Source organism: Canis aureus, chromosome 6, assembly GCF_053574225.1.
Source record: "Canis aureus isolate CA01 chromosome 6, VMU_Caureus_v.1.0, whole genome shotgun sequence".
In the NCBI taxonomy this organism is placed as follows: Eukaryota; Metazoa; Chordata; class Mammalia; order Carnivora; family Canidae; genus Canis; species Canis aureus.
The window spans coordinates 77,135,514-77,158,866 of record NC_135616.1 but is presented as its reverse complement, the minus strand read 5'-3'; the positions used below and the strand labels follow the sequence as shown (position 1 = coordinate 77,158,866).

Here is a 23,353-nt window from a genome sequence, read left to right as displayed (position 1 = left end):
GCAGCATGTGAAAAAAAGAAGAGGATCAAGAAAAATTAAAAAGCATGTGGCTTGCCCAGCCTCTTAATTTCAATTAGTTCTTCTATGTTTAAGAAGCTCTCAATTTTATAGGGCCTTAGAAGGGGAGGGAGGTGTTTGATAATATTTAAGATTTCCTAAAACTCTACTGGGGTTTCTTTTCTTTTTAAGATTTTTATTTCTTTATTCGTGAGAGAGACACACACACACAGAGGCAGAGACCCAGGCAGAGGGAGAAGCAGGGTCCTTGCGGGGAGCCCCATGTGGGGGCTCCATCCCAGGACTCCAAGATCATGCCCTGAGCCAAAGGCAGATGCTCAACCACCGAGCGGCCCAGGTGTCCCTCTATTGGAGTTTCAAGACAGATTTTTAAGCCAGGGGAAAGGAAACTAAGTCCCTCTGAACATGTGAGTGGGTTTTGAATCTTCCCTCAGAGGGAAGGTATTGAATCGACTCTGTCTTTATAATCTAGGGCTGGGCTGTTAGTTCCCCCTGGGAATTCTCCAAATCACTAAACAAATGTGGTGCTTTGCTGATTGCATCCATTTTACTTGAGGATTTCAACATCTTGGGAGGCCAAGTTTAAGACTCGTAATTCTATGTAACATGTAATACCACTTATAAACTATGGAGTAGAATTAAACATCTCCATGCATTTTTGTCGACTAAACATGAGGTTACAAAGCCAGGCACCTAAGGGCTCTTTAGGTTTTGCCTTATGGACAATGGAGGCCACTTAAAGGTTTTAAGAGGAGTAAAAGAATCAGCTTCCCTTTAGGAGGCTCATTTGGCTGCAGGTTTGAGAGAGGACGGTTAGAGTAGTGAAGGTGGTGCAGTGGAGGCAAACAAGACTGGACACAAAGGAGACCCCTACCCTGAACTGTCACGCATCCCGAAGCACGTACACCAACAATGAGATGGAGTGAAACAGGCAGATTCAAGAGATCTCTAGGCATGACGATTAGTTGGATATGAAAGCCCAATATAGGAAAGGAAGATTTAAATATCAGGTCCAAGTTTTCTGTCTTTGGTCCCTGGTGTACTCCTCAGTGAGACAGGCAACAACGAAAGATGCGCAGGAGAGAGGAAAAGATGATGACTTTAGCGTCGGATGTATTGGGTTTGAGACATCCAAGGGAAAAGGTGCAATGGGATCTACAGTTCTGGTGCTCTGGAAAAAGACCAAAGTCTCAGAGGGAAGGTGGAAATCATCCGTGTTGAGTTGTCATTGAAGCCATAGAAGTAAACGAGGTGACTTCGAATCTGCTGAGTGAGAAGAGAATAGGGACTGAGAAGGAATCTGAAAAATACCAATATATTGGAAGCTAGAAGAGAAAAACCAATGGTTATAAAAGAGAATGAGAGGCACAAGAAAGAGAAAGAAAACCAGGAATAAATGCGGCCACGAGGAAAGAGCACTCCAAGAGAGAGAAAGTGATCAAATGCCTAAATATTTTCGAGAACACAAGTATTAAAAGGCCTGAGATTGTTCATGAGATTAAGCAGCACAAAGGTATTGGGTGGTCTTGCTATAAAAAATTATTTAAAAAATGAAAAAAGATGCCAAAAGACAGAAGCCAGATTGTAGCAGGTAGAGAAATGAGAGAAGAGAAAGTAGAAATAGTGAATGTCACTAAATTCCTGAAGAGGGTTTGCCCAGGAAGGACAGAACACAGGAAAGGGGGCCTGATATCAAAGGCAGGAATGTTTAAATATCGAAGACACAGGAGCTTCTTAAAATGCTAATAAAAAGACTTTGTAGACCAGGAGCTGCTGACAATTTGAGAAAGGTAGAAACATCTAAGACAAACATTTCTGAAAAGGCAGCGGTTACCTAATTGATTTGCCTTGAGCAGGTTGAGAAACTCTACTACTGTCATGAGAAGGATGAGTCTCCATTATGCCAAGCTTTTTGGTTCTCACCACCCCCTACCCCCACCCCTACCCCCCACCCTGGAGGATGGGAAGGCAATGCAATCTAGGGAGAACAAGAGAGTAGAGAGAGAAAAAAGGATTGGGTAAAATTGTGACAAATGAGAAAAAGCTAAGTGGGCAAACAGTTTTAGACAGCGTTGAGTTGTCAAATTTGGAGACCATGTGCTTATAGTAACACCTTTTACGGACGGGTTAAATTTTTACCCAGGAGCTCCTGGAAGCCCAGAATAGCCTAGAGGAGATCATCAGTTGGATGAATCCAAAACTGGGTTTTGCCTGGTGGGACTGACAGGACATCAGAAGGAAAACAAGGGCAAAAAAGTTGGATATCTTAACCAGATGCCGTAGGACATCCCGAAATAAGGGCTAGAATAGGGCGGGAAGTGTGAAAGGAAAGGGGATGGAACGTGGAAGAGGATGATAGATAGGAGACAATGAGGAACCCAGAAACTGGAGGTATCAAAAAGGCTGCAAAAGAGGTGTGGTAACAGAGGTGGAAGGATTTAAAGTGGTAGATAGACAGTCAGTGACTTGAGTTTAAAATATCAAGAGTAAACGTCTCCAATGTACAGGGTGGGTGGCCACGTCATCAGAATTGATATTGATGAAGTGAGAGATTAGAGTGTTGAGTGGATCGCCCTCGTGAGCGTTGGAAGAAACCGGGGTGAGGGCATAACTAGAGATGAGCAGAAATCTGAGACCCAGGAGCCTGGGTCCAGTGAATGAGAAGGACCGAGGTAAAAGCTGGTTGGTGACAACAAGGAGGAGTTACGTAATCGTGTGCCCATCCTAGGACCGTTAGTTTGGGGGGGGGGGGTGCGTGTCCTATATGGGTAATGTAGGACAATATTGGGGAGGGTCTGTGGTCTCACAGTAGTGTCGCTGTTTGTCCTCCAGTGTCGGCTTCACGTATTTGGACTGTATTTTAAAATATACTTTTTAACATGCTTGCGTCATCAACCAGATTTTTTTGTGATCTGTCGGCTACCAGTGAGAGTCGGTCACTGCAAGACAGGAAAAAAAAATCGGCAAAAATTACTGTCATCTCTGTTATGACAGACATTATGAGGGATCAAAAAATAGTGAAATGCAATTCAGCCCCTTGAAATATTTACATCACAGTAGGGAAATCTAATGAAACTAGGATGACATGATACTATCACATGGATGTGGTAGGAGGAGGCAGGACTAGAAAAAATCTGGAAAGCTTGGGGCGATGACCATTTAGGGGAAACTAAGCACCACTCAATGAAGGAGAAATGTCTTTAAAAGGAGAGGGCTAGAAATTATCCTCTAATTCCGCTTAGGGCCTGCGTCAGCTATCCTAGCTAGGGCCTACTCTAAGAGACAGCAATGTGTCCTCTCGGTTGGGCAGGTGATGGGGACGCAATCAGGTTTCCTTCAGGAATGACCTCTAGTCTACAAATATCCCACACAGGGGTCAGGGGGGGTGTGGGGTGAGTGGGAGTTCCCTTTAATTTGTATGATCCTGGCTGCAGGAGGGACACATTCACAGAACTCCATGAGGGCTCTGGATAGTTCCCTACCAGAAATGGCATTTTTGGTGCCACGTTGGAAAGGATCCATGACTTGTCTGTTCCGTGGGTTTCAAGCTCTGAACCAGTTGTAGGGCTCCTTAAGCCCCAGACTAATGTTCTGGGGACAGTGCATTCCTTCCACAAACATGGGGACGTCTATCCCCGGCCGTCTCTGGGGGGATCCCCCGGGTACCCGGCCCTCGGGCTGCCCCCCAACCCGGCCATCTCTGGGGGGGATCCCCTGAGTACCGGGCCCTCGGGCTACCTCCCACCCGGCCATCTCTGGGGGGATCCCCTGGGTACCCGGCCCTCGGGCTGCCCCCCCACCTGGCCGTCTCTGGGGGGATCCCCTGGGTGCTTGTCCGCGGGGATGCTCCCCCCGGTCGTCTCTGGGGGGATCCCCTGGGTACCCGGCCCCTGGGCCGCCCCCTGCACCCGGCCGTCTCTGGGGGGGTTCCCCTCGGTGCCCGACCCTCGGGCTGCCTCCCGCACCCGGCGGTCTCTGGGGGATCCCCTGGGCACCCAGCCCTCGGGCCGCCCTCCACACCCGGCCGTCTCTGGGCCCCCCCGGCCGTGGCCCAAGCGCAAGCTCTGCCGCCCGCGTGCGCGCGTGGCCGTCACGGGAGCCTCCGCGCGGGCCGGGGGCGACACCACCCACTCCCGCGTCCCCCGTGCCGGGCCGAAGCCCTTCCTTTGGACTTTCCCGGGCGGCCCCGGTCGCCTCTGCACGTCGTTGTCTCCAGAAGCCGTCGAGTGGCTCCTGCAGAAAGTCGGTCCCGGGCCTGGGTCACGGCCGATAACGGAGCGCGGCCCAGGGCCGCCGGGAGCCCCTCTGCGGGGAGCCCCTCTGCGGGACCCAACCCGGGCAATTCATCGTCGGGGCCCCCATGGAATAAATGAACGAATGAATGAATGAATGAATGAATGAATGAATAAACAAAGCCTTCGTGCTTCCGAACGTGGCTGAGCGCCACAAAGGAGGGAAGGGGGGGCTCGCTCCGTGTCACCTGCGGCGTCAGGTGGGCCAGCGAACAGGTGAGCGGCCGCGCCTCCCCGACGGGCACGCGAGGCGCATCCCGCAGGCGGCAAGGGGCGGGCGGGGACAGCGACGCCGCGGGCGGCGGGGAGCTCAGCGTCCGATGCCCGCCCCCGCCGCCGCCCCCGGCCCCCGGGAGGGAGGACCTCAGGCCCGAGCCCACTCCCGAGCGGCCGCCGCGGCCCGCAGCCCCGCGGCGCGGAGGGGACGAGCGCGCGGGCGGAGCTCGGCGACGCTTTCAGTTTCAAGTCTTCGCCCCCGGAGCCGGGGGCGGGGCCCGGGCCGCGCGGCGGCCAATGGGGAGGCTCGCTGCGCCCACGTGACGCGCGCCCCGCCGCTCACACGGGCTGCGGCCGAGTTCAATTCAGAACTGCGGCGAGTCCGGCTTCCCCGGGAGCCGGGGCCGCCCGGGCGCCGGGGGCCGAGTTCCGAGGGACTTTGCAAAAGAGGCGCTCGCCTCCCTCCCTGCGCGCCTCCTCCGGGAGCACGGGGATGCTTGCACCTGCGCCGCCGGGGACCGCCTGGCCGGAGCCGCTGCTCCGCCCCCGGGGACGGGGGGACCTGCGCCCAGGAGCGCTTGGAAATTGTGAGTATGCCTGGCTCTCCGTGGAGCGAGTGCCCGAGAGGGGGTGCACGTCCGAGGGGCATCAGGTCTCGCAAGCTCTGTGCAGGGCCCCCGTCGGAGGTGCGTCCGGCCAGGTAACGCGGCGGGCAGGCCAGCGCCGCGGGGACAATTGTTGCATGCTTTCTGTGTGTGTGTGTGTGTGTGTGCGTGCGTGTGTGTGCGCGTGTGTGTGTGTGCGTGTGCGTGCGAGGGGAGGAATTGGAGCCCGAAGAGCGAGGCGTTCCGGAGAGGAGCTGAGCTGCAGGGGGCTGCACCCCGGAACGTCGCCCCTGTTCGCCGCTTTGTTCATAGGAGAAAAAGGAAGGCGCACGCAGATGCACTTTTAGTTCACTTCTTTTCCTTCTTTATGTCGGGATCAGATCTGATGGGTTCCCCGAGAAAGAAAGAAAGAAAATAAATAAATAAATAAATAAATAAATAAATAAATAAATAAAAGGCAAACTTTGCAGACTCCACTGACAAGGGTGCCCTAGACTTCCCAGACATCTGACAGTTATTATAATTAGCTATGAAAGACTGCCGAGACACTGGGGGGGGGGGGGGGCAAACAGCTCTTAAATTCTGAACAATGGCTTCAAGCCAGAGCTTTCTTTTTCTTTATGTTCTTTTTTCTTTCTTAAAAAAAAAAAAAAAAAAAAACACCACTTTTTATTTCATGATGATGATAGAGGCTGAGCTGCTTTCTCGGCGTTGTAGCCCACAAAATGCGAAATACAGTCCGGCCCAAGTGAAAGGTGACTGTGGAAAGTGGTCAGGGGAAAAGGCAGAAGGAAAAGACAAGCTGTCTGTATCAGGATCCAGCCTTCCATGGATAAAGATTTTTTTTTTTTTTTTAAATTCCTAATAGGGTGGAGTGAGGATGTGGGGGTGGGGAGGAAGCATGCGGAAGCTTCTTTATAGAATGCTAGAAGAATAAAAGAATTTGGGATTTCTCCTTAGCAGAGGGCAAAAGATACACTTAGCATCTAACTTACATGCTTGGTAAGGTTTTTTTGATGGAGTTTCCAACGGAAGCGACCTGCAAAGCAGGGTTTGGTTGTTTTGTTGTGTTGTGTTGTGTATGTCTTTTTTTTTTTCTTTCTGATTTATAAAATAATTGGAAACAAATGGGGGAAGAATGATCCCTGCCTTCTCTTTACATTCAGCTAGAGCAGTCTCGCAATGCATGACGCCTGTACTTCTAGAATCACCCAGATTCTTCAAAAGTTATAAGCCGAGTCTCCTAAGAAAATGAAAAGGCAAATCCAGTCGGTGCGATTGTGGCTTGATGAGGCTTTGGAACGACAAAGCCTCCCGCAAAAAGGAGAGTTTGCGCGAGAAAGCATTGCCCTCCTTATTTTTAGGAGAGAGTATCAACTCCCATCAATTATTGAAGGGAATTATTCCAAGGCTCCAGACATAACTAATTATGGCTTAAAGAGATCTGCCGGAGCCCAGCTCGTGTTCTAATTATAAAAGTCCAAGACGGTAGGATTCATTTTTTTTTTTTATTAAAGAGGACTTGGACACACATTTTCGCATGATCTTTTTAAAATACGCTGTTGTTGGTTTTTTTTTTTTTTCCCTCCCCCCTCTTTGTCTGGCCTCACGTTATCTACACCTCCCCCACCGCCGCCCACTGGGTGCCGAGACACCTGAAGGCTAGACATAATGATCAACAGAGCTCCAGCCTGTCTGGACTCCAGCCAGGTTTTTTTCCCCCCTCGACAATCAAGGAGCTTGCACGCAATGCACGCCGAGCCTCTGCCCCTGCTCCGTGCAGATCCGGGATGGAAGTCTTACACATACTGCGGAAAGATTAAAGACAACAATATCCCCTTTCTTTTACCCCAGACAGCCTCGATTTTTAACCCTTTCATTCCCCCCCCCCCCACCTCCCCCTGAAACCAAGACGTCTCAGCCTTTCAAAGGCAGGCAGGTCCCCGGGGACCCTGCAACTCCTGCATCGCATTATTACCGATCCGCATGCCTCATTTGGTGGAGAAATCTCATCCCGGCACCTCCATCGGGGGGTGGTGGGGGGATGCTTGGGAAGTCACCGTGGGCTGAGGACACAAAACCCCGTGTCCTCGTGCGGGAAGGGCGTTTTTGAATGAGCTGAAGCTGTAGGAAATCTGGAGAAAGTCAAAGGTCTGCGGAAAGATTCTTGCAAGCCTTGCAGGAGGTTAGAGCATTTCTGATGATGCTGTTCTTTAAGCATCTCCCTCCCTCTCTCCCTCCCTCCCTCTCCCTCCCTCCCTCTCTGTCTCTCTCTCTCTTTCTCTATCTCACACACACACACACACACACATGCACATGCACGCACTCAAGAGACACATTCAGCCAGGCAATTATATCATTATATCACAGAGAAGCCCTGGTTTGCTGGTGATGTCATCACATATAAAATTTCGCCTTTGTGGGCGACGTTTTCAATCACCTAATCGCCAGTGTCTGTTGGGTGTGTGCCCATAGGAAGTTCACATGTTCGTGGGGTTAACCAACACCCACAGGGAAGGACTGTTTTATTTGCAGCTATGTCTCTCTTGAAGATGTGTTTATGGGGCAGTCTGGCATGTTTATCCAGGTATCTGTAGCCGGGCACAGTTTTCTGGGTCTGGGAAGCCTTACTCATAGGCTGGTCGAACATTTTTAGAGGTGGCCGCGTTTCAGTGATGTGGATAGGATGTGGAAATGGTGAACGTTTTTGCAGTCACTGGGATAAAAATGCTACGGTGCTGATGGGTGCTCTGACTCGGTGGAGCCTTACTTGCCATTTGCATTTTTGCAGACGTTAAATCGTTGCACTCTTAACTTGGTGGGTGAAGCAAGAATTGTCTACAGATGATTTAGAAGTGATGCTCCTTTCGTGTGCTCTGGGTTAGAGGATTATCGGGTTAAAATTTTGTGGGCTGGTGCAGTGTTTTCGTTTATCCTCAAGTTTATTTTATGGGGCTTCCACTAAACAGTTATCCGCCAAACAAGTGTATAGGTTTTTAATAATGTCTGTGTATTTAAATGTGCTGTTTTATTTTACTTAACTCGAATGGAGCAAAGTTTAATGATTTTATGGAAACCTATGGCTATCTCTGAGACATAAATATGGAACAACTGTGTATACGTAATGTCCTGAATTACTAAGTTTTGATATGTAATTTAAGTTAATCCTCACTTCATATAGGACGGCCGGATATACACTTACCAGTTCCTATAATACCGAGTATTTGGAACATTATTTTTTTGAATTTTGGAATTTGCTCTTAGTACTTCTTCCTTGCATACTTAGAAAAGGATTAGTTTTGAAAGGATTTGCAAGACATATGTATACGAACAGCACTATTTATACACCAACATACAAATGAAGGAGATTAATTTTGCTCATGCATTGTACGATTGTTTTAAAACAAGAGGAAAAGTGTTCTGTTCTTTTTTGCTCTCATGTTACTTTTGTTGAGGAAAGTATATTGCTCAAAGAACAGACACATTTTGTACTTAGAAAAAACAAGCTGCACAAGTTAGGTGACATTCTGTGGGGTAAGACTCCAGTGTGTGAACTAATAAATAACTTTTTTGAGAAATTTTTGGGCCTGACTCCATAATTTTTACATAAGTAGTCCTTCCAGCATATAGTGGAGTTCTTGCCTGAGGATGAATTATATAATTGTTTTGTCAAATATAAAAAAAATGAACAAGCAGTTGGATTTAAATTTCACCTACTTTTCTAAAAACAAAACATGACATTGCCCACTGGGGATACAGGTTACTAAAAAGGCATCTTTCAAAGAAAAGAAGATAATGGACTTGATTGAAATAGTTGAACTACGTAACGCCAATTCAAGAACAAATGGGTTTTCAGAGCATAAAGGAGAAAGAACAATTTACTATAGTACAGTTTATTCTTCTTACACAATAGTAATGATTTATTTGAAATGGGCAGAACAAACATAGTAAATACACAAAAACAACCAATGACATCTTATGTCAGAGATATGTCAAGATTCTTGTGTTTCATATAGTAGAATATTCTGAATTGAGTTATTTATTTGAAGACTTTAGTGAAAACCCACCCTCTTGTGTAGCCTGTCTGTTGATACTATAATCATGTGTTTTCACACATGTGTGTGGATGGGATATATGCATATAAAATATATTTGAATATCGTTTTATGACCCCAAATAATTGTTGGTATGTTATTTATAACCAGAGGTTGGTTGGATTGTTTTTTGCTGCTCTTGGGTTAGAATATTAACGTATTTTAATACAATGACATTTGGATGGGGAGGTCAGCTAGCTCTGTCTGTGCTAGCAGAGGGACATACTCAGATCAATGGCCCAATGAACGTATTGATGATATAATTATTGCAAATGCCTCCTATCAAAACATATTTCAGTCACACCAAAAGATAGGACTCTAATGTGGCAAACAGTGTAAAATGGTATTTAAAAAAACCCAAAAACAACTGTTTCTTAACATCATGAAGATGATTTCTAAAAGTAGACTCACACTCATAATTTCTCTTCATGAAAAGACAGATTGGGTTTAAAAACAAAACAAAACGAAAAACCCAAACCTTAGTTTTTAGGCTTGAGACCTGAAATTATTTTGAGCAGATGCCGGAGCACTGCCCAGGGAATGCACAGGAATCTCAAGTCACAATGAGGAAAGAAGGAAAATTGGTGTGGTTGTGTCGTGCCTCCGACTTTATTCTTTTCAAGCCTACGTGCAGACAGCACTCAAAATTAATTTGAGTGAAAACTATCCAAGTTATTTCCACAATTTTCAAAAGGCCCACGGTCCTGTTGATCTCCCATTAAGGAGTAGTGTTCTAAGAGTGATTGAATGTTCCACGGCCTGAAACTCAAGTCAAGCTCAGTGAGGCGCTGGGGTCAAATGGGCTCATGAATCACAGATAGGAAATGAACTGTGTATTGCATATTTGGAGGTTGAAAAACATTTGGAATATTTTACCGTAAACAGATTTTGGGTTGATTTTTGGCACATCTTTTTAAACATCAAGCCTGCAGTTCAGCTGAAATAACTTTTTATATGTATAGCTAGGACCAGATGGCCACGTGCTCCTTTCTTATTTAGATGAGACTTTTCCTTTCAATAACATCTTTCTTCCTGACCTGCTTAAAAATTCCAGCGAATGAAATCAGCACAGGATTTTCAATTCTAATTGACCATGTGCAGAGGAAGGGGCAGTGGAGAAATCAGTGGAGGCATTGTAAGGCTCGCTGCCTCAGTTTTGTCTTTGTGTTTTTCCCTTACCAGCCAATCTAAACTGATTGAAAACATTTAATTTTTATTAAAATTAATATAGCTGCAAGAGCAATCCTCGATGCAAATTATGTGAGTTGGCTCTTTGTGCCGTTTCATCGCAAGTAATCCAAAAAAAGTTATCCTGCACCTCCATCGTCTCTCAGCTAGCTGGTAATAAGCAAATGATTGGCTTAAAAAACATTAAAATATTGACATAATGTTTGAGTTAAGAAGAAGGAACGATGACATTAAATATATTTTGAACAAATCATCATTATTGGAACCTATATATATATACTTTTAAACTTAACCTTGAGAATATCCACTATATAAAATCCTTGGTCTATTAATGTGTGTAGTCATTACATATATATATATATATATATATATATATATATAACATTTCTGGAGATTTCATTTGGACTTGGCTTGCTAGAAGATAGCAAGCATTGAAGACAACCTATATAGTTAGTACCTCACTTAGCAATCACATATGCTGTGACAGTGGGCATGTGAGTTTTCAGGTTTGTTTCTTTTGGACAAGTTCTTGACTCAAATAATTTTCTTCATAGTTTATGTACTACTTCAAAGAGTCAAAATGTTTTCTTTTTAAAAAAAATTTGGTTTTAGAATGATAAAAGTGTTAGATGAAAACAAGTTATCCTTCCGCTCCTGACATTATTTTGACTAATAAAGATAGAAACGTGTACCAAAGGTGCGTATTTTTGAAATCTGTGATAGAGATAAGAAAAACATCTGAATTAAACATCAGTGCCATTGAAAAATACTGGCCTCACAGCAACGTTGTCTCTGATTTGGAATTCTTTGCTCGTTCTTCTCCAGGTAACCTTTTATCTCAGGCAAATCCACTAGTTGTCAAAAAGTGGCATGCCTCATCAAAAGCCACGCTAGTGCAGTTGTTTGAAAAACGTATCTTATGATTGATAAGATCAATTAGGGTTTCGTTGCGTCACAAAAATTGAAATGTGATTGCCCATGGGCTTCACACCTATGAAGGCATGCTCTAAGCCACCAACATAGAAAGTCAATTCTTAATGAACCTCATAAAACTTAAATTTCTGAGATTGGCATATGTATGCTTATATAGAATATTACCAAAATACCAAAAAAAATCTCATTATGTCATTAAGTATATGGGTTGATTACTATGTCTCATATTTGATGATTCTCCTTCTGATGCATGAATTATACAAATCTATTAGAAAAAAAATATATGTGGCAGGGATTTAGCCCGTGTTTTGTTCTATTACCCTGAATGCATAAAATATATTTAGAACCTTGAGACATCAAAATATAAACAGAAAACCTAGGCACGATACAAAGTCTAAAAATCATACATACTTTCGGCTCGGTTTTACTTTGCAAATAACATTCTAACTGACAGTGAATCTAGCCGTTTAATGAAGGAGCTAATGGATCACGGGATCTTGAGGAAAATAATCAAAATGATATTGGTGCTGTAATTTCGGATGGTCGAAGCTGAAATGTTCAAAACGGATAGGTATAAACAAGGGAGTTTATACCTTGAGTCAACTCTTGAGTCACTCCCACTTCTCCTCCTTCCATGTTGTTCTGAAAAATAGACAGGTCTTGATTCTGCAGGATCACAAATAATCACGAATACTGAATGAGTTTTAATATTTTTATTTCTATGGGGCCATGGCTGGGGTTTGCTCGTCTGCTCTCCCGCATACCCTAAGTCTTTAGATGAACAGCACAGGAGCGATTGTGACCAGTTTGGGGAGCTCTGCAGCTGTGGGAAATGTCTGCCCCTCACTATCCCCCCTTTCCTGTTGTGCAAGACTGTGATCATCAGTCGGAGGCCGAGATCCCTGAGAAACCGGGGCCCCCCTTTCACTCTCCGGGGACACCATTTGTATCTCTTTGCACGTTCCTTCCAAAGAATCTTTCCCCAGACTCCAGCACACAGCTGAGCATTTGAGGCTTTCTCACCCAGTTGGCTATGCTCTCAGCCATCCCAGCTTAGGTAAGACTTTGCCTCCCCCTTAATTATGCAGCTACGGTTCACACTCAGAGCTGAAAAAGTTCTTTTTTTTTTTTTTTTACTTTTATATTTTTAAACTGTGAAGCGAGTGGAGCAAACAGGATATATGTGACATCAGAAGAATATATGTAGGGGGGACAGACGCAGACGTCTCTGGCATCCTGAAAATCTGCAGTGTTGTAAACAGAATAACAAGATTACCCTGAATTTGATTGGCCGGCTCTCGCTATCAGCGCCTGGGCCACAGGCCCACCGTGGGGTGCAAGGTTTCTCCCGAGTGATGCACTGGACGTGGACTCTTCATTCCCGCACTTCATACTTGATTGGGTATATTAACTGCAGGGAAATTTGCTGTTTTTAACTCCAAGGGCCTTACCTCTCCTGCAGCAAATGTTGAATAGAACAAAAAGTATTGAAAAGGGATTATGTCCATAAGAAGAAGAGTGTGAACTGTACCAGAGAATCCTAAACGTGACCACTATATCAAAAAGTTGATTCTAGTCGATTATAGTTTATCATGCATAGGGATTATCTAGAAATCTGTATGTAAATGTGGCCTCTGTGTGATGGGAATCAGGACCATACCAAAATTCCATTGCTTAGGAACATTTATAAAATAGACATAGTTCACTGATTTGTAGAGTCACCTGATTGCCCCGTTGCTCTTAGCCATCGCTGGGCTGTCAACGTTAAATGGGAGAAAATGAAACATTTGGCCACTGCTCTTCACAGAGTGCTTCCCCCCCCCACCCCCCCAGCCCTAGAAGGACATAAAGATTTAAGCTGACAACAGTGACCAGGAAGAAATTCATTCTTTGGTTAGTCCGAGGCCAGAAAAGGGTTAATTTTTTTCCAATCTCTGTGAAGAGGGGGGTGAAAAAAAGAAAAAAAGAAAAAACCCTGGAAGATAAAAACCAAACCAAAGCCTAAGCTGCTAGTGATTTGGTTGTATTTATGGATTATACTACATCTTGAAAAGAAGAAAATCAGAGCTGTAAGATGACGCTGCAGGGGTCGTCTGGACTTTTCACTGAGTCTAAAGTCTGTTTAGTCAATGCTTATTAAGGCCTGGATTTGACCTTTGCTCTCGTCACTCCTCCTGTTCCAGGTGCAACATTTTTGCAAGTGCTTTACCATTATTGGACACTATGTGCAAGCCTCAAATTGTGAATGAACACAGTGTGCTTAGCATAAAAAGCAAGCTAGCAGTTATGATGCCCACATTAAAAAAAAAAAAGAGGTTAAGAAGATTTGCAAACTTACATCCACTTTCTTTTATAATTAATAAACAGCGACAATAGGTGTTCTTCAAGATATAACTAAGGCGACTCTAGTGCAATTTGCATTTTAACCAGCTTGGTACATTTGCTGTTATGATGAATTTTTCTAAGAATATTTAAGGTAGTGATTTCTGTCTAAACAAGTTATCCTTGAAGTTAACATAGAAAATCACAGATAATGAATTTGTTTAATTTTTTACATGTACCCTCTTATGAAGCTCTTATGTTCTAGGTTTTGGTTTTGGGTTTTGTTTTTTTTTTTTCTTTTTCCTAGGGGATTAATTTTACTTCTAAAAAAGTACACTCACTAAGGGAAAAAAATACAAAATGCCCTACCATTTGATCCTGGAATACAGTAAAACTCATTTACTTCAACAATTCTATGAAATGTATTTCCATATTTACATAATGTTTGATAACTGTGAGAGATAATCCACTGATACATATGCATTAATCGATATTTTGAATAAAATAGCCATGTTTATGCCTTTGAAATGTTAGCTAACATGCTCTCCATATCAAGTGGCTCAAAATTAATTACATAAACCAAAAAAGGGGAAAAGAAAGCTATTAGTATAGAATACATTAAAAGACTTAAAATTTTATCTTTCTGCTGAAAGTTTTGACAGTTCTCTAAATTACATAAATTTACTCATTTTAAATATATAGTTTTGAACTATGAAGAAAAGGAAATCTCTCACATACGAAGAAAGGTTTGAAAGTTTCACAAAAGAAGTCATGTATAAACTCATCTTTGTAAACTAGAATACAAAAAGTAGGAAAAATTCATTTTAAATTCAGAAATATTTCAGACTACACAGAAAGTATAATCAGTGTAAATACATTTTCATGTTTCTGCCACCAAGATCGACACTCTTTAGTATTTTTGTCTTCATTTACTCCAAGCTCTTAAGAAATAAGCTAGATCTAGTTGAAGACCCCAAACCCCTTTCTATTTTCTGATGTCCCTTTGGCTTTAGGAGTAATCACTATCTTTTACTTGCTAGATTGTCTTTCATATCTTCATTTTTAATCACCTAGTGATGTATCACAAACAATACAAAATGAATGAAATATCAAATACGAAGTTCCTGTATTCATTGCTTCTTTTTTTTTTTTTAATTTTTATTTATTTATGATAGTCACAGAGAGAGAGAGAGAGAGAGGCAGAGACACAGGCAGAGGGAGAAGCAGGCTCCATGCACCGGAAGCCCGACGTGGGATTCGATCCCGGGTCTCCAGGATCGTGCCCTGGGCCAAAGGCAGGCGCCAAACCGCTGTGCCACCCAGGGATCCCTGTTGCTTCTTAATTTAACTTTAACATTATTGAGAGATTTTTCAAGTGAACATATTCATTGGAAACCGTATTTATTCATTTCTAGTTAAAAAACCATAATGATGAATTAATATAAAGATTTAGGTTGTAAGATTTCTTTGCCCAACCACCACTAACTCCTTTGGTTGCAGAAATTGGGAAAATGTCTCCTGTCTCCCTTTTATTCACATTCTTTAGATTGTACTGTTTTCACGTTACATAAGGGATTGGTAATAGGACTAAAACTTTATATTTCAACCCAACAGTCATTGCTCTCATTGTATTGTTTTTTATAAAGGAGCAGATATTATAGGTGCTTCATGGATATTAGTTCTGATATTTTTACACTCATAATACCTCATACAGATGCTTATTTTAAAATATTCTAAAGAGCCACCGAGTTATGTTTGGTTTGATTTGATAAGAAAATGTCAGCAATATCATACTTAAAGAAATGAGCATTGACTTTAGGATTGTTTTTTGCCTCTTCATGTGGAGTCAGATTTCTTTTTAAAGAGGAGCAAATGCATTTCTGAAAAAAAGGTATTGAAACCGAGATCCTTATTTGAGCTCAGTATTGCTACGGATTTGCATAAGCTACGTGGTAAAGCATTGCCACATAGACGTCTCCTTGCTAATACCCCTCTGTGAGGGCATCCACAGGGGCATCAGAGTCCAAATCTGCATCAGAACCTTTACTGTTATGGGTTACCTTAAACATAATCTTCAGAGAGAAAACCTCAGAATTACATGAAGGTGGGTTTAAATTTATTCTTCCCTAGAGGTCCCTCACTAATTATTTGGGTAGCACTGTATCATGAGATACCTAAAGTCAATTTGAAACTTCAGTCAAGATCTTAATGCCTCCGGGAAAAGATGCAACTAAAATACCTAGGTTAGAGACTTGAGCTCGCTCTCCAACAAAACTGTATTTTCAGCATTCATTTATGAGCTACCTTTATGTCAAGATTGGACAGTGGTAACCACTAGTAAATATGTACTCCACGTCATACATAGGCTGACAGTTTAAAGATGACAATAAATGAGTATGTAAGACTCCACCTTTTTTTTCAGGTTCACATCAGAGTATGTTGTAGCCCTCAATAAATGAGGCCCCTGATCTTTTAGGATAGGTATTAATAATAATAATAATAATAATAACAATAATAATAATAATACAATAATTTTGACTGCACCTTTTTTACAAGAACAAATTGCTATACAACATATTTAAAATTTATCTTTTTTTTAACATTTTATTTATTTATTCATGAGAGACACGGAGAGAGAGGCAGAGACACAGGCAGAGGGAGAAGCAGGCTCCATGCAGAGAGCCTGATGCAGGACTCGATCCCAGGACCTCGGGATCATGACCTGAGCCAAAGGCAGATGCTCAGCCACTGAGCCACCCAGAGGTCCCTAAAATTTATCTCTTCTATAGTGTTTGTATACCAAACCATTTATTCAAAGGTGTCACCTTTCTACTATAAAATGAATTCAAGAGTATGGAAAACTGGTCTTTTCTTCTCTTACAACATGGCCAAAAAGAACTACAAACATATTTATGAAATATTTCTGGAACTTTCTTTTCTTTTTCTCAGCTGCCCATCATCTTCTTTAGCCTTTAAGCTACCTATATCCTTTCCCTCCAGATCATTTCATAGTCAGCGTTGCTCATTGGGGTCTTTTTTGTTCTTGTTTCTCCAAAACTTTGGTCAATTCATTAATATCTCTCAGTAATTTTATGTCTGTTTCTCATTATAGTCACACAGCAAATAAGAAGAGCACTGGATAAGGAATAAGAAGATATGTTACTAAGTGACTGGGTGACTCTTTTGGGACCTCAATTTCCCTGTCAGTAGTTTAGGGAATTAAGGCTCCTGGATCTCGAAGGTCCCATGACATACCTCTGCATGATTAGCTAAAATTGAGACTATTAACAGATTAATGAATTCTGTGCTTTCAAAATAATCTCAATATGTTACACAGGTGCCACGTGGTCCAGCCTATTGGAAATAGAGTAATAGTTCTACTTTTTTCAAGACTATTCCTTTCAAATGTCTAATTTTCACTTGTTAAATCCCTTCGTATATAAACTTTGATTCCTATATGTACCTTCTGAAGCATATTCTTCACCTGAGTCTGCTGATTTTCTGCATGAAATAGCATTTGTAAAACCAGATAGTTTGGGGAGACCTTAGATAATTCAGACAATGCATTTTACTGATGAAGCAAGTCAGGTCAGGAAACGATATGGTCACTTCTTCACAAAGACTTTGTGTGTGTGTGTGTGGGGTGGGTGGGTGGGTGGATATTCTTTGCAAACGTTGTAATAATCTGGAACCACTGGGTTGGGTAACACAAGAAGGACTTCATTAGATCTTAACTGCTATTATTGCAATCCTATGATATGATGTGGGGGTTTCCCAGATGCTGATCTGGGCATTCATACTAAGAGTCACAAAATAGACCTCTTCAAGGTATCACCAAAGTTATACTTCAAGTTCACACTACCTCTATTTTTATTATAGGGAAGTTAATCATTGAAAGACTGTTGAGGAACTCTGACAACATTTTTACCCTGAATTTTAGCAATGCAAATTTACTCAGATTTCTTGTTTATGAACAATTTAGGAAAGTTATAAATTCTCTTGCTAATTCAGACAGACCATGCTTTAGGTGTAAATTAGTTTATAATTGTGGTATATGGTATATAGAACTTCCACAGGGAATAAGTGTGAGGAGTTGAATTTTCAGTTTCAAATGTCAGCAGCAGGGCTCATACTAAATAAAAGGTCCAAAACTCGGGAGTGCAGCACGAGTGGTGGGAGTCCATGGAGGAAAACGTCATGCCAAGTGAGTTAAATAATAAATGTGAAATGAATTATATAAAAAAACTGGAAATATAAAGAGTTATAACTACTGAGATCTTTGTCTACTAGAGTCTATACAAGAGATTTAATTTATCTTTTCAGGGAAGTGTGATCAACAATTTAACAAGTATTCAGATTATGTCATAAATCAGACAATTGGAAACTGATTTCTTAAGCCTGTTGTCCACCAAAATTATCTCTGCCTCCAGGATATGGTGGAAACACAGAATAGATCCAAATTAAACTGCCTTTGTAGTTATCCACAGCATAAAAAATCAAGTGTCATAAAATTATGTATAATATGAAATTGTGGGGAAAGGTCTGTGATTTTCTTTAGCCCTCTTTTTTTTTTTAAAGTCACTTTATTCAAATAATCATATAACCTAATCTTTAGAAAGGGAGAATGAAGGAGGAAAATAAAAGTATCATATTACATCTAGAAAGTATTTTCTTAGCTGAAAATGTGAATTATTTAATGAAAATCACGTAGACTTGCAGAAATAATTGCTTAGATCAGATTTGAATTTTGTCTGTTGTTCTGTAAAGCTGTGCTACATTGTACCATGTGCACCTATTAACAGACAATACATTATTAACGGTCACATTTGAACTTGGTAGGGAATACTTTAATTCCATGATTGCTGACAATGCTAAGTTGAATTTATGCATCTGAATTTCCATTATAACCTTTGTTTTTGTTTTTGTTTTTTGTTTTTTTTTTGAAGTGAGATGCTAAACCAAAGGAAGTTGTGATCTAGGAAATATCAGTGCCTAAATGATAGCATAAAATGGAACATAACATTTTTCATGGCCACGGTGTGGATTTCTTTTCTTTGAATTTAGGGTGTTTATTTATTAGAGTCAAACTTCAGAGTTCATGACTTTGATTATCCAGTTTATGAAATGATATTAACTTTCAGTCAGAAAAGGTCCTTAGAGGTTACTAGTAGACAAAGAAACTGAGCCCTGAAAAGAGGAGTGAGTGAGTAATAATCAAAATTCATGGAGTGACTTATCCAGCATAAGATAGAATTCTTTCCATTTCTCAGGTGTCTCTCTAAAAATGACTGGATAAAAGAAAACACAGAGATGAAAGCACAACATTTCCATTTGCTTAATAACATTAGTTCTGATAAAAGCCCTGCTACAGATAAAGCTGAGTCAATTTGTTTTAATAAGAAGCCTCAGACCTCCTCCAGAAGCACTTAACCCCTTTGTTTTCAGCTTCTCATTTGTGAACAGTCTAACACACCCCCTTAGACATCCCATGACGCTAGGGATGCGTAGTAAGTGCTTACTGCCACTAAACCATGGCGCTACGTACAGTACATCTAATTCTCGTTAAAATGTCTATGATGCAAGTCCTATTATTATTCTTTTTGTGGAAATGAAGAAATTTAGCACTAGGATGGCTCCACAGTAAGTCCCAGTTGCCCCAATGCCTGTATAGTGGACTAGCATTTGACCCCAAAGACCAGACACTTCCCCTGTGCATCTAACTGCTTTTCTTCATGACTTTTCTTATATTATTGTTCTAAAATCTGGGATAATAGGTGGGAGGGGAACATCAGTGTAATAAAGCATTTTATAAATGCAAGATGGTATTAATTCTAGGAAGAATGCCTGTCTGATCTCACATTATCATGGGTAATCAATTCTTAGATGTGCAGGTCAAATCTCTAATGAGTTCCATTACAAGGAAGATTGAGACAGAACATATATAAGCACCATGGAAAAGCCCATTTATTTTACTTATTTATTTAAAATTCCTATATACCCAGTTCTCTTGAAAGTCACCATGATAACGTTTGACCTGTGTGGATAACACATCTTTTATTGTCACACCGATTATATTTGTTTTATGAAATCAATTTGTTCTCGTATTTCCCTATGGGCCATCAGTTTCCTGTTTTTGTCTCCTTTACCTAATCAACAGATTACATTCTGCTGTTCCATCTAAATAGCAGTAACGCTGCAAAAGAAGGACGTATCGGTATTGATTGCAAATTTTTAAAAATTAATCTCCTAGCATTTTAGTAAATGCACTGAACTCGGCTTTAAGACAATTTACAGTAGCACAGAAGTCAGCCTGCAGTGGCCTCCATCCAAATGAATGCAGCCACCAATGATCCTTACGAAACTACGAAATTACACCCACGGACAATGCTATCAAATTGTTACAATGTGGCCATTTCGTAATCAATCTAAAATGTTTACTGAATGTTAGCTCTAGGGAAGATATTGGACATCAGCACAGTTAATGTTCTCATGGTTTAAAAAAGGAAATCTGTAAACAATCTTAATCTTGGATCAGGGTTAATGGAGTCTGTCAAGAAATAAAAATATGTACTTAGAAATTCTAAAATCTCACACCTCTCAATTTTTTTCTGGCATTTTCTAGAATTTTTATAAACAACTAAAATTCGGTTTAGTTGGAGGCTTGGTTGGACTCACAAGACTTTCTTTCTCGTGATTTTTTACGTGTTATTCAACTGGATGTTTCTAGATGTGAAACTCTGAGTCAAATCAACTTCTCTCTTGGAGAAGAAATGTCAGTCACTGCCCGAAAATTTTCTTGGTGCTTCTCAGCTTTCTACCAAAAAAAAAAAAAAAAAAAAAAGTTCTTGATTTCATGGCAGGTAGTGAAACTCATTACAGAAACTCATTCATTCCACAAACAACAGTAGAGCATTTTAAAAATATACTACATCTGAAAGAGTTTTTACTATATGTATCTTTCGTTGACTTGAAAATATCTTTGAAGGTATTCACTATTTTAAAACATGTATCTAGTGTATTTATGTGCAATCTCAGCCTACTGTTGTAAAACTTGTTTAAGGTCAACTGCAACATAATAGCAAGAGACTGGAAGCTGGTTTGGCAGTTTCCTGTCTGCAATATTGCTCTAAATTCTGAGAAATTCTACAATAAATTAAAAATTGTCTTCCATGTTCAGTGTCCTGAAAAAGTTCCATTATTTATCTCTGAAAAGTAACTACTCCCAGTCAGTCTTCCAAGTGTTACTGAATAGTTATTGCAAAAAGCATTTCAAAAAAAAACAAAAACAAAAACAAAAAGCATTTCAAAAACTCTTAATAGAAAGTTTTATATTTAAGGACTTGCTCATTGTTTGCATCCAGTTTTCTCTTAAACCTTCATATTCATAAGTGATTTTCAAATCATTCAATAAAACATTTGTGTATTATCATGCATTTATTACCATATACATAAAGAGTAAAGTTAAACTCACATGGTGTCCCTGAAGAGTGGAGAGCAAAAGAGATGTTGACCAAATTGCCTAGATTCTGGTTACAGGGAAAGAGGCTGGATCCCTGTGCTACTTTAACTCAAAGCTTATTAATGGAGCTCTCGTTTATTCTAAATACTGGGCTACATAGGAAGACATCAAAAGCATGCGAAAAACAACTTATTCTCCATCCTCAAAGAGTTCATAATGAAGTTGATTCAAAATAAAATAAAAATACTCAAAGTAATTAACTATAAGCTGATTAAAAGACAACTCTTTATACATGGTTGTAGAAACATTTATGATAAAAATCTTAAATTTGAAATGTCTGGGTGGCTGAAGGGTTGAGCCTCTGCCTTTGGCTCAGGTTGGGATCCTGGAGTCCCAGGATCGAGTCCCATATTGGACTTCCCACAGGGAGCCTGCTTCTCCCTCTGCCTATGTCTCTGTCTCTCTCTGTGGCGCTCATGAATAAATAAATAAAATCTTCAAAAAAAAATCTTAAATTTGAGGATAGGAACCTCCTAAGTATGCACAATCCAAAATGAGCAGAAATTTCAAGGAATTACATTTTCAAAATCATCCTAATTTCAATAATTTTCACATAATTGAGCCTCATAATAAAGATCAGAAGAAATATCATAAGCTCAGAATTATAAAAACAAACATTGGATTATGTAAGGTATAATTTTGCGATAAAGTCTGTTCTTTGATTCCTACAATATCTGAAAATGGGAATTTAAGGATTAATCAAACGTATCGGTTCATTTTTCAGAAAAAAATAGATCTGTATTAATGTTTCTTGTTTCATGTAATTTGTGGGAGTATTTTTAATCAGATAATTGCTGCTTGTTTCGATCCTGAATAAAAAAGTGCTGTCAAGTCATTATTAATTGACTATAATCACACTCTCCCCTCGTCTGAGAGCAGGTACATGAAAGGATGATACCTTGCAGTGTGACCAAACAAGTAGCTTCTGCTGTAGGACATTTTTATTTTATTTTTCCAATAAATCTACAGGCGTTTGAAAGAACTCAGATACATTTCAAATAAACCTTGGGATTATTCAAGTTCATTCATGTCATTCTCTATGTTCCAGGGTTCATATTCATCAAACCAGTGGTAGTATTGAGAATGTATATGGCACGGCATTAGCACAGTTAGCAATAAACATTGACCACACGTGCCAAGTCCATTCAGTCTTACCTGTCACTGCTTCAAGAATCTTCAAAATTAAAACTGCCCTACTCCTGGGGCTTAAAAGTGTGACACTTATCTTTTCAGCAGACCTGGAATCCCATCCCCCCCAAAAAAAAGTAGTGGTCTCAAAATAACTTCAGAGCAGTGGGATTGATAGAATAACATGGTGCTTGAGGAGTTAGACAGATGGAAACGAAATACTCCCATCAAACTACTTACTTTCTGGATTAATTTGGACTCTCCTAGCAAGAGTAGCTCATGGGATCATTGATTGTAGAGCCATTGGTCCATGCAATTGACAGGTGAGTTCTTGCCACTCATCACCTCAAAACTTGGGCTTAGATTTCTCAGATCCTTTATCTTATCAGTGAATCCTCATACTAATTCTATCCCATTCATCAGTATCGCCACAACCATCTTTCTACTCCTTTCTCTTTAGAGGACAAATGAGAAGGAGCTTATTTTGACTTTGACTCTCCCGTAATTCACCTTAAGGATATTTGAGCTAGAAGACAGAATCATACTTTCTAGAAATTGCCATATCAACATCAGGGATTTTGATTCACTCTGGAGATGGACTTGGAGGGATATATGTCCAGTGGAACTGCTAAAGAGATTCTAAGTTGATTTGCGAGACAACATAGAATAGTTTCATGAAGAAAACACAATTCAAGGAGTTAGCAAGGGAGCACATGGTGAAGCCTGAGTGGAGATGATGGGGTGTTGCGACCAAGGAATCAAGTCGAAGCTCGTGAGGCATTTGGACACAGCAGCCACACTTCTGGTTTAGGGCATAGCGACTCTGGTGTGCAGGGCTACTTCCAAAGAGAGTTCAAGTGTCCTGAACGGTAGCCCCTGGCATTCTGTTCTCATCTCTTCTTCTTGTGGCAGTGACACTCCAGTGTCGAGTTCCCAGCCGCTGTGATGACAGCACCATGGTGTTCCCCCAGGAGTGTCCTCTCTTCCTGCTAAGTCAGTTCATTGTCTCAGTGAACCTGTCAGGATGGATTTTGTTCTT

The 23,353-nt window shown here is 41.2% G+C and overlaps 1 long non-coding RNA gene across 6 annotated transcripts in view; it reads left to right on the top strand.

The window, feature by feature from the left end:
• Positions 1 to 4,866: 4,866 nt before the first annotated feature.
• LOC144316457 (uncharacterized) overlaps positions 4,867 to 23,353 on the top strand; it is a 76,664-nt gene continuing 58,177 nt past the window's right edge. For all 6 annotated transcript variants that reach the window (XR_013382424.1, XR_013382423.1, XR_013382419.1 and 3 more), the window contains exon 1: positions 4,867 to 5,113. This is a non-coding gene — a long non-coding RNA (uncharacterized LOC144316457). The remainder of the gene's footprint in view (positions 5,114 to 23,353) is intronic.